General features: G+C 43.2%; 1 protein-coding gene across 1 annotated transcript in view; it reads left to right on the top strand.

The window, feature by feature from the left end:
• The first annotated feature begins 740 nt into the window (after nt 1-740).
• Nucleotides 741-11,303, top strand: part of LOC135543516 (bromodomain adjacent to zinc finger domain protein 2B-like) — a 92,416-nt gene continuing 81,853 nt past the window's right edge. The window contains 1 exon segment of the mRNA XM_064970845.1: nt 741-1,053. The gene's annotated coding sequence lies outside the window, so the exon portion shown is untranslated.

Below are 11,303 nucleotides of genomic sequence, written 5' to 3'. Positions count from 1 at the left end.
GAAACTAATCATTCAAATTTGAGAAGTTTCAGTCATTCCATACATTATTTGCATGATGCTATTAATAATATCAATGATTATGAATAATCAATTACATAACTTTTCGAAAAACAAACAAATAAACAAACAAAATAAGTCAATAAGATTCCTCATCCTTGAATCAATTCAATAGATGCTTTTGTTTGTCACATTAGCACATGGTATAGCCCTAGTCATAGTCCAACTGTCTAAACGTAGTGTACTATTGTTTTCCTAATTAAAACAAACATTGATCTCTATTAATGCCAAATACAAGTTTTCTTTTGTGGCAGCTTGTAAGCTGACGTCACTTTGGTTCCTTGAAGTGGAGCTGAATAAACCTTGAGAAGAGTCTCCTTCAATCTGCTGTTAGTAACTAACACACACACTCACTCACACCGAGACTCAATTACTGCCCAATTCCTTTCTTTATCATCTGTTACCGGCCTCTTTCAAAACGAAATCGAAAAGAGGCTAGAAGGCTACACGAAGTATTACTTGAAACAAAATCCCGTTGGAAATAAGTATTAGTGTCGAAACTAAAGGTAAGTGTCCTCTTATTTCAAGGTGGGGGTAAAGAAGACGGTCTGTTATATCATAGAACAAGCGATGTAGCTGGCTTGATTTGTTTCGCGAGGCGAGCTGTAGTTTCTTTGCTTACTGCGTGTGTCCCTCAATCGTCAACTGCAGATTGATATAAACTTATCAAATGGACACAATGTTATTCTAAGCAATCGGCATGTGCGCCTTTACTGCATGGTAAAATAATAGACTACACCAAAGTTGTTTTCTAGAGTAAACGGAGTGTTTTTTGTCGTTGCTCAGATCAAGCTAGTTTGTGACCTGATAGTCGGAATCGTCTTTGTGTCCTCTCTCGTGCGCTTTTAATTGAACTGTTCTATTTTTTTTTTAAATAAAAACTGTTTTATTTAGTTCAGGAAAACTTTTTTGAAGATGTTTTTACCCACTGTTATATATAAGTTAGCTAGTATTTTTTTGTGCACATTTAAAGGAACGATGTGGGAGTCAATGAAGGTAGGGAGCACAAGCTACCTTTGGTCTATTTAGCTGTCCGTTTACAGACAGGGCAAAATCCGAGCCAGCTAATAGCTCTTCAATGCGAAAATAAAATAATTAGTAAGCATAAACATAAATACTTGATTTAACAATATAATAGATTGTGTTATGGTTTGCCAGGTAAAATTACACATCTTATTAGTAAAATTAGTTTGATGTTTTTGTCGAGTTTCAGGCTCTTTTTTTTTTTTTACAACTGGCTAAAGCTATCTTTTGTTGCTTCCTCAAACAAGAAGCAGCTGCTGCCTGGCCGAGTCGTTGAAATGTATCCCTTTGTGTATATTACAATATCCTCCATTTTTCTACCCTTCCAAACAACAAGCCTTTCGCCATCTTGGTTGATTTAAATTCCCTAAGCACCCCACGCTTGAAGGAAACGTATCCATGTTTTACATAGAGAAAGTTTAAACTAGACTCTGGGAAAAGAAATGTAGACGGTGACGTCATGTGAAGTTTAAGAGAAATGTAGGCAACATTTAGCCTGTGATTGGAAGGAGGAACAATTTGGTGTTGCGTTTGAAGAATAGTGGGATTCAGCTACAACGTTACAGTGACATTATACAGTGTTGCAATAATCGGATACATGTTTTTGAACGCGCAAAACACACCAACGGTGTGTTTTAATAAGTAGTGGCAGGTGGAGATGGCATGCAAACTGCCTTTAAAAACTCGATTTTTTTTCTCTCACTGAACTTGGTTAGGTATTTTCTACATGCACGATTTCTAGTTTATCAATGACACTTTGATAAAGATGTTATTTGTCACAACACTGTTGTTCAATAACATGAATAGCACATATTATGTGTTTTAAACGTTCAACCGCTGGAATTAGGCAATAGGTTACACGGGCTAATCATAATCGATTAGAATAAATATGCTATATCAGAATGATGTTATGACATATAGCCCAGTGTATCATCATGTTTTGCTATTGCATTTAAAAAAAAATATTGTTGAATGGACTAATAGCCAAGTAGTCTAATGCGTTTAGACATTGGTCAACAGCTATGGATGTTTACACAAATGTCAACTTTTAATTAGTCAAGCAAAGCATTATTAGTATTCTTTTTTTTCCCATTTGCATTGTGGGAGTCGTTGACACTTGTTTACACATAAAAGGCAAAGATAGTGTGCCTAGGCTTATCTACTGGTAATATCACAATGTTCACCTTAGATGACTATAGGTCTGGGCCCAATTATCATGCCATAAGTGGTATGCGCTATTGAACAACATGTAGCCTACTCGTTATCCACAATCTCGTCATTGTAAAGCTCATTTCTGAGAAGATGGCAAAGGTGTGACAGAGACAGTAGGTAGCGATGACAGTAGGCTGGTTTGAGTTTTTTTTATTACCATGTTATAACTTATAACATGTTTCATTTGTGTGTTTTGTTGATGTTATAGCCGAGGAAAGATTTCAAACATCGGCTGCCCAAAGTAGCAAACTGTCTAGTTTATCATCGAAGAATCTCCTGTCACACTAGAGATTATACTCTCATCACCAGTTGTTCTGGTGATCATCCATCCACCATATCCCTGTGTGATAGTCTTTAAAATGGATCCCAGTTGTTGTCTCACAAGCAGTTGTTGTAAAAGAACAACAACAATGATGCTTTGTGATAGGGTAACTAATCGTTTCACCTCCCACCCTCTTTGTTTGGATATTTACTGCTGCAAAGCTAAAGTGCACCGGAGCAGATGCTTAGCCAAACATCCTTGCTGAGGGAGGCGCGATGCCTTTTTCCTTCTGGGAATGGCTCCTCTCCCTGTGCTGATGCATCGACATGACAGCTGCTTGATTTCATGGAGCTGCTAAGAAGCCATTAGTGGTATCAGTGAATTGAAACGGAACAGTCTCTCCCATTTTTCCACCACTATTACAAACGGCTATTGTTAGCTTCTTTTGTGTGTGTGTGTGTGCTGCAGCTGAACACACACAGCAGAACAGGGCAGAGGAGCACTAATATACTTGTGTTGCTGTGTGTTTCCCCATAATGCGAGTGAGAGAGAACAAATCTGTCAGGGCTTGTTTGTGATGTTGGTTTGAAATGGAAGCAAACTGTGCTACCTCAAGCACACTCAAATCAGGGATGTTTCCATGCCTGGCCAAGAGAAGTAAAAAACAACTGTAGTTCTCTCTCTCTGCCTCGCCTCCCCTCTCTCCCTCTCTTCCCCCCCCCCCACAGAATGTTGTTTTCTTTGCCAGGAGATAAAAAGGACTTCCGCTTGACTTGAACATTCAGGAATTAAAGATAGACATGTTTAAGCCCTATTTGCATGTCTACCCAACGCTGCACCAAACGGTTGCTATTGACTAAGCTGATTAGGAGAAATTAGGTTTAGGAGCCCCTGTGTCTGGGGGTGCCGAAACTGACAAAACTTGGACAGCTTTTCTACAGACAATCCCATATGCACACAAGTCTATTCTGTCTAATCCTGTACTATTGAAATTAGGGCTAATAATGGTAGAGGAACGTGCCTGCTTTGGTGTCCATCATTTTTTGTCTTTTTGAAATGAGGTGAGGGTGGTTATCCAGTCAACAATCAAGCAGTTTGTCTCGATCTATGCTGCCACCCTTTCAATTGATCTTAAACGCAATGCCCACACGGCTCTCACTGATTGCAGTGTGCACGGAATTTGATTAGCATGCTATATTCCTATACTGCACCTCCTTGTGCTAGTTTCAATGTTTCCCTTCATTGTTTGTGAGACACTGTAACGAAGCATTTATTACTGTAACCCTGGAAACGAAGTTCTACATTGTTTGTTTCTGGCATTGATTTCCTTGTTTATGTTGTTTTGTATGGCCTACACAGAGATTGATTAGCTTCTGTAAACATATCTTATGTGTGGTAAGGGAACCAACAGTTGGGTAAAGTCTGTGAAATCTCTGCACTGTGGTGGTGGTGTGATGTTCACACTCATTTTAAGTTTTCAACTCTAAAGAGGAAGTAAGTTTGTTTTGTGTTATGTGAAATGAATCAACCAGAGCCTAATTACCTAAAGCTGGATTGTCACCGAGTCATCCAACCCTGTATTTACTTCAATATCTCTCTCTCTCTCTCTCTCTCTCTCTCTCTCTCTCTCTCTCTCTCTCTCTCTCTCTCTCACACACTCACACACACACACACCAATCTTCTCAGAAGTCATGTACTAACTTTTATAAGGATGCGTGGTGAAATTGATGGCCCTTTAGGGATGCAGGAATTGGCTTAAAATCCAAAATGTTTAATTAGGCTACTGCTGATTATTATTGTTGGCTATTGAACCTTTGTTACTGTGCACGATGATTGTCAAGTCTGAAAATGTTCCTTGCAGCAAGTGTTGCGAATACTCATTCACACAACTGTTGACAGAACATAACATAAGTTAATGACAGTATGACAAGTGTGTTAGTGCTCCTATGATCTACTTCACCTTCGCTTTGCTATTCTAGTCACACTGTACATTAAGTTGACATTAAGTAGCGACATGCATTTTTACATAGCCTAGCCTACATTATAGCACACACATCCATTTTACAAACATGGTGGTAGTATGCAAGATGAATGTCAGCAATATGCAAGAACATACTATGGGCTTCTATGGTGGCCTGGTTCAGTTTGTGACATGAACTGAAAGTAACTGTCAAGGGGGAGCATTACTGGTACAAGCAGATGTCAGTTAAACAGCAGTCTGGCTTGTTTAACACGTACAAATCATCTCTGTGTTATTGTTGCTTTCGTAGACTCCAAAAATGGTAGCATAAATGCCTTTTGTACAACCAGGTCACGCCAAGTTCAGTTTGTTTCTGAAATACCAAAGACACGGAGGCCATGTTTGGGAGAAAAGGAGGCGTTCAGCTGCTAAGGTCTTTGTTTTGTCTGTCCCCTGGGCTTCTTCCTATTTATCATTCAATGTGAGAATTTCCTTGATGAAACTCAAGGTTATTTTTTTATGGTCTGTCTGTCTGTGTCTGTCAGGATGCTTGTTGTTTCACTGGCAAGGTGAAGAGGTCGATTTCTCCCTCAAGTAATGCCTCATTTTCAAAGTGCTTGAGCTCCGCAGAAAGTCTGTAAAGGAGTAGGCTAGCCTGTCTGTCTGTCGATTCATTTTTCCTTCTTTGTACTGTATCATAAAACCTGCCAGTTTTCTCAAAACAGTCGCAAAGGGAAAACCAGGCCTATTGACTTGGTTTGTGTGGGTGTTTGAGGCAGAGACAAAAAAACTGTCTTTAATTTCAGCTGTAGGCTATTGCTTACAGTAGCCAGGTATTAGGCCTTACAGTAGCCAAGTATTAGGCCTTACAGTAGCCAGGTATTAGGCCTTACAGTAGCCAGGCATTAGGCCTTACAGTTTCCTTCCTTCTGTCTTGAATGAGCACACTTCAATCTAAGATGCTGATAGCCTGATGAGAACTAAGAGCATCGGTTAGGCTAACTGATGTAGGAACTGAGCCAAGATTAGACTACTGAAGACGATCCTTTTTTCCCAAAACAACATGGTTCCGTTCATAGCCTAGTAGTAGATTAGCTAGGCATGCTGCTTAACGCCAGCCGCCCTGTCTTGTCTGTAGCCGTGCTAAACGTGTATGGCTTTGATACCCTATGACAAAAGAGTCAGATAAACCACAGCTCTGCTCAACATGAGTCCTTCAGAGTGGGTCCAAGGTTGATGCTTTTGAACGACATCATCTGAAGGAGGGTATATCCTAAGCTATGCGTAAGGAGCAATCCACTATTAGAAAGGGCTTGTTTTTAGTGGTCTTCACCAGCGAGCCATCCATTTCTTTTTGCCCCCCCCCCCTCATATTGCCTGTGCGTGCCGTGCCTGGAATGCTCCAGTGATTGAGTCCCTGCCGACTGTGATAATGGGGACGGTATTGGAAATACCAATCGTAGTATAGCTTAGCCTAGGCCTGTTTGGTTGGCTTATCGCCTTTTTACATTCTCTACTAAAATAGTGTGCAGCCTGCATGCTCTATTCACGTATCTGCAGTATCTCTCACATGCTGGGAATTCTGAAGTGTTGTTGGCATTGAGGATAGGAATATGTTTGCATGTGGGAATCTCTGGATGTGTCAAGTTTTATATTGTGGTGGTGCCCGGGATGGTCAATGTTGTTCATCATACTAGGACAGCTGGTTGCAGGATTGAGGAGGATGGAGTAGCCCCTGGGTGGCTGTTAAAAGGTAACACTCACACACACAGGCACACACAGGCACACACACGCACACACAGGCACACACACACACACTCTGAGGTTGCGCTTCAACAACCAACCTTTTATTTATTGATCGTCCAGCATTTAAAATCTGGTCACTGCTGCCACAAAGGCTTTTCATTTTAGCTGTGCTGGCAGACTGCTGCAACCTAGCCAGAACTTTAAATATTTAATTTTAACTGAGCGCCATAAGAACTGACAAGGATGTGGAGGGATGGGGGAAAGAAGGACTCTGTTCAGCAATGAAATAGCCTAATTTTGTGTTGGTCAGCAGTAACCATACAGTGTAAGGACTTCTTTGTAAACCGTCCTGCTTGCATTTGTCCGAGTCGGGCAGGAGTGAAGGGCAGAGGCCTCAGACCTAGGCTATATCCATGCAGCAGACAGTTGCTTATATCTGTTGTATTTTACTAGAGCTGATTCACAGATAATATGCATAAACTTCAGGGGCGTACTTAGTGACTCAGTCTGCCCACGTCCATCCAAACAATTCCAGCATCCGAACCGTGCACTGTGCCCCCGCCAACTTGCCTTCCACTCACAAGTGGATGAAACTGTTTCACTGGAGAAAGCATCTGAGCGAGCGAAAAAGCACCCCTCCGTCTTACTATATGTAGCCCATGTATCTGATGCCGTCTGGCCAAAAAGAGTATCACATGCCATACTCTTTTTGGCCAGACAGCATAAGACACATGGGCTGTACATACATGTCCTCTGCCTTGGCAACGATGGTGGTATTTTCAGCAGCGCCTGTCTTTTTACTAAAGAAATATGTATTGCATCCCCCTAGAGCCCTCAAACTCAACACTGGTCCTCGAAGCCAGTTCCACTGCTTTTATTTCATTGTACTCCTCTCATCAGGGACTGAAATTTGTTTAAAAAAAGAAAACATATGTTTCTTTTTACTATGCACAGTTCATGAGGCCCCTTGACGATGATGTGAAGCCTGTAGCAAATTGCCTCTTCTGCCTAATGGCAAGTCCGCCAGTGTTAAACTTTCAAAGACTCTGTTTGATATGGTCTTTTACTCATCTCGTAAAATGTAGCCTACAGTATAGATTAGGCCTTTGCATGTCATGGTGATTTTCAGCTTGACTCAGCCTACCTAGTAACAGAGCTGCGGCCTAAACATTCTCCTGATTGGATTAGTCATTTTTGGACCCGGAGCTAACTGGCTGTTTTTAGAACTAGACGTCAGGACAGGGACTTCACCTCGGGAAGAGGGGGATTCAAGTAATCCACACGAGCGTGACTATCACAGACGCACTGTGGAGTTCTTCCTGGGAATGGACGGATTCTATCGGTTCATTTGATGTTCCACAATCTGTTCTCCATCAGGATTCGTCCGTCTTTTCCCGTACATGTGTGCTTGTGCAATAACTAAAAGACACTTAGCCTACAAGCAGTAAAAAGCAGGGAACCACATGTAGCAAGTCATTCATTAAAGGCCTGTGAGAAGGAAATGGAAAGTTTAAAATGTGCCACCATTTTCTCTCAGACCTCATTCTCTTCCACAGATAGCCTAGACACATGCTGTGGTGATCTCGCCTCTAGTCTCAATGTGGCGGGAGTTGAAACAGAGAAACCGTTCCTCCGTCACTCACCCCGTCTGCCCCCCCGTCTGCCCCAGAGTGGCTGTTGTTGTTCACGGCCGCCATGAAAGGCTAGCTGCCTGCCTTGTGGCATTGTCCCTTTCTCTAAACGATGACACTGAGAGACAGCTGTAACGCGAGACGCCTCTACCCAAGCAGGCGCTCGGAGAGCGGACGGGGAGACGCCTTTATCTCAGGCTGGGGGGCACTGACCTCTACTAGCTCTCAGGGCTGCATGGGAGCAGTGTCTGGAGTTAGTATCCACCCTCTACTAACTGAAACTCTTAGACTACATAATAACATCCATGGATTGGGTTGCAGTGTAGTCGGCCTTGGTAGGATTGGTGTTTTGTGGTTGTTGTGTTGTGGTTTGAACCCGTGTGTGCCTGTGTGGCAAGGTTGTATTTGTTTGTGCGGTGTGCTTGTGTTTGTCTGTGTGTGTGTGTCTTATGTTTGTTCAAAGATGGAAACATCCACACATCCCCCTGGCCTGCAGGCTACGGAGGCTAAATCCTCTGTGAGAGCTCCCACGTGTAATCCAAATATTTAGAGCTAATTTAAGCATGGACCAGAAGCGGAAACAACATCTGTGTGTGTGTGTGTGTGATCTCAACACAGGGAGGGAAATGAAAGCACTCAATCACTCACCTGTCAGAGCTCTTCACTCCCTTCAAGTATACACACACACACACACACACACACACACACACACACACACACACACACACACACACACACACACACACACACACACACACACACACACACATCTCCCCCAGGGTTTGACAGGATTGGGCCTTTTATTGACTCCCTGATTGAGACAGGCGATTCATTTAATGGAAACTTTAGCCATCGAAACGCAGTAATGCAGGAATCAAGACAGATGGACATCTCTCATCTTTCCCCCTGTGCTTTCTATTAGGTTGGATGTTAGCTTGTAGATGAACTTTGGTGATCATCTTGTATTTCAAACTATCTCTTGTATGGAATACCATGTTGAGGCTGAGCTAGGCTAACAGGGAGAGTACAGAGAGAGGATTTATTGCAGGGTATGATGTGTTGGTCGGTTTGTTGGTCGACCCAGAGCCGGCCGGGCAGGCGAGAGAGAGGGCGGCGGGTGGAAGAGGCGTGACAGCTGCGTTGGCGGCTGCTGTGAGTGACCTTTACGCGTCGTCTTGGTAGATGGTCAAAGCTGTTGGGATGACACTGAGCCATGGAGCTCTGCTCTGCTCCGCCGGAGCAGCTGCGACCTCTCAGTCACTCACTCAGACAGACAGTGGTGCGCTCCTGGTACAAGTTGGCCATATGCACTTCTTTCTCTAAATCGTAACTGTAACCATTAAGGGGGGGGGGGGGTCAAGCTCACCTTAGATGTCTACTCCAGAGGCAACTTCATCCTAATTTTTATGGTTAATTTATGTAGCCAAGTATCAATTGTATAGCCTGTATGAATGAAGTCCCACAGTAGTGAACGTGTGTTGTGTTCAGTCTGATGACACACAGTCACATCAGCGTGTCATTAAAGGCTCAGTGCAGTCAACAGTTTTATATATATTTCTACACTATGCGGTTGGAATAATACTGTGAAATGGTGAAAATGATGATAATGTTGTTTAAAAATACATTTCAGCCTGTTTTGCTGTGATGGAGTTTTGGCCTTCCATGGTGACATCACCATGCGGTAAATGAGTTAATAGACCAATAAGAAAGAGAGTTCCGAACCTCTCTGGACTCCCGAGTGGCTCAGTGGTCTAAGGCACTGCATCTTAGTGCAAGAGACATCACTACAGTCCCTGGTTCAGATCCAGGCTGTATCACATCTGGCTGTGATTGGGAGTCCCGTAGGGTCGGTGCACAATTGGCCCGGGTTTGGCCAAATACAAATTTGTTCTTCATTAACTGACTTGGCTAGTCAAATAAAGAGAACCATTTTTTTACTTCAGTTTTCCACTTCCCACTCAGACCACTCCCATGAGAGTCCTAGCACAATTCTTGCTTGAGAAAGTGCTCTTTGCTAAGAAGCTCTTTTTGTTTCTTTTTGACCATTTTAATTTAAAAACAATCACAGTAAGTTACTTAATTGTTACTCAGAAATTATTTGATATTGAGATAAAACGATTGCATTGGACCTTTAAGCTGAGGCCAGAGGCAGGTCCGTCCAATTAGCCAGTGAACGATAGCCCCATAGGCTAAGTGGAGGGAGACGGAGAGAGGCTCCCCTCAGATTCATCATGATGCTACTGTAGGAATTGGCTCCCAGCCATATTGGGAGCAGCGTTACCAGGGCTGAATCAGAAATGGCACACACATACAGTACCATCCCGCTCACACATACGCTCACACATACGCCCATGCGCTAACGGGTACACACGTGTGCACACACACACACACACACACTGTTTGTGTTACATAATAACAGTCCCTCGAGGGTGTCCTCTCTCTTAAATCCCACAAATGGATTGTGTTTATGTTCGTTGCTTTTCAGCCAGTTCTTGTGCTTTACATTGTTTGGGATAACCCACTCCCCAGTAATGTGACTTTCTCCATCAGGTCTAGGAAGAAGGCATTTAATGGAATAGAACACACAGAGAGGCTCTTTTGAATAAGCTGAGAGAGAGGATCAGAATTGCACTTAGGCAAACGTTTCTACCGCACAGATTCTTCTCCCTCCCCTCTTCCTCGTCTTTCCACAGAACAGACACTCACCTCTCGCCACAGATTCCATTTTGTCAGCTTCCAGCTCCAGATCATGTAACGATAAAAGATACTGCCCCGCAGTTAAACAGTGCCGGTAAATCACACGCAAAAGAAAGCTGGGAGAAGCAGTATTTTTAAGCAGAGAGAGAGAGAGAGAGAGAGAGAGAGAGGGGGAGAGAGAGAGAGAGAGAGAGAGGGGTTCTTTGTGTTCTGTGTACTGACTTTGTGCGATGAAGAGATGAATCACTGCTATTTAAGGGATCGGTTTCCTGCAACTGATTGTGTGACGACTCAGTGGTGGATAGATTGTCAAGACTTGCCTGTTTTGTTCCCGAGGTTCCAGAAAAATGTCTGCGGCCAGTTCACAGTCAGTGCCCTCCTCTTTGATCCCTCCTCCCTCCCTCCCTCCCTCCCTGGCCTGCGATTTCACAGATGAGCCGGGAGCAAAAGGAGTAAAAACACCTTTTTAGCGTGTCTGTCACTGAATGGCACTTTATGATGGCCTCGCTAAGGTTTCTCCTCACTAAAGTTAAAGTCTACATTACTAGATTTAACGTGACGGTTCTCTACGCCAAAGGCACTATTCAATTCCAGGCCTCCGGGGCCACGTCACAGCTGTTGCCCTGGAGGCCTGGAATTGAAAAGCCGTGTTCTACGTGGACCTGTTGTTTTGTGCCTGCAGGCTTACAGAATGTTTAGGCCTAGTCAGATGCTG

The sequence above is a fragment of the Oncorhynchus masou genome, chromosome 7 (assembly GCF_036934945.1).
Source record: "Oncorhynchus masou masou isolate Uvic2021 chromosome 7, UVic_Omas_1.1, whole genome shotgun sequence".
Lineage (NCBI taxonomy): Eukaryota > Metazoa > Chordata > Actinopteri > Salmoniformes > Salmonidae > Oncorhynchus > Oncorhynchus masou.
This window is presented reverse-complemented; position numbering and strand designations above follow the sequence as displayed.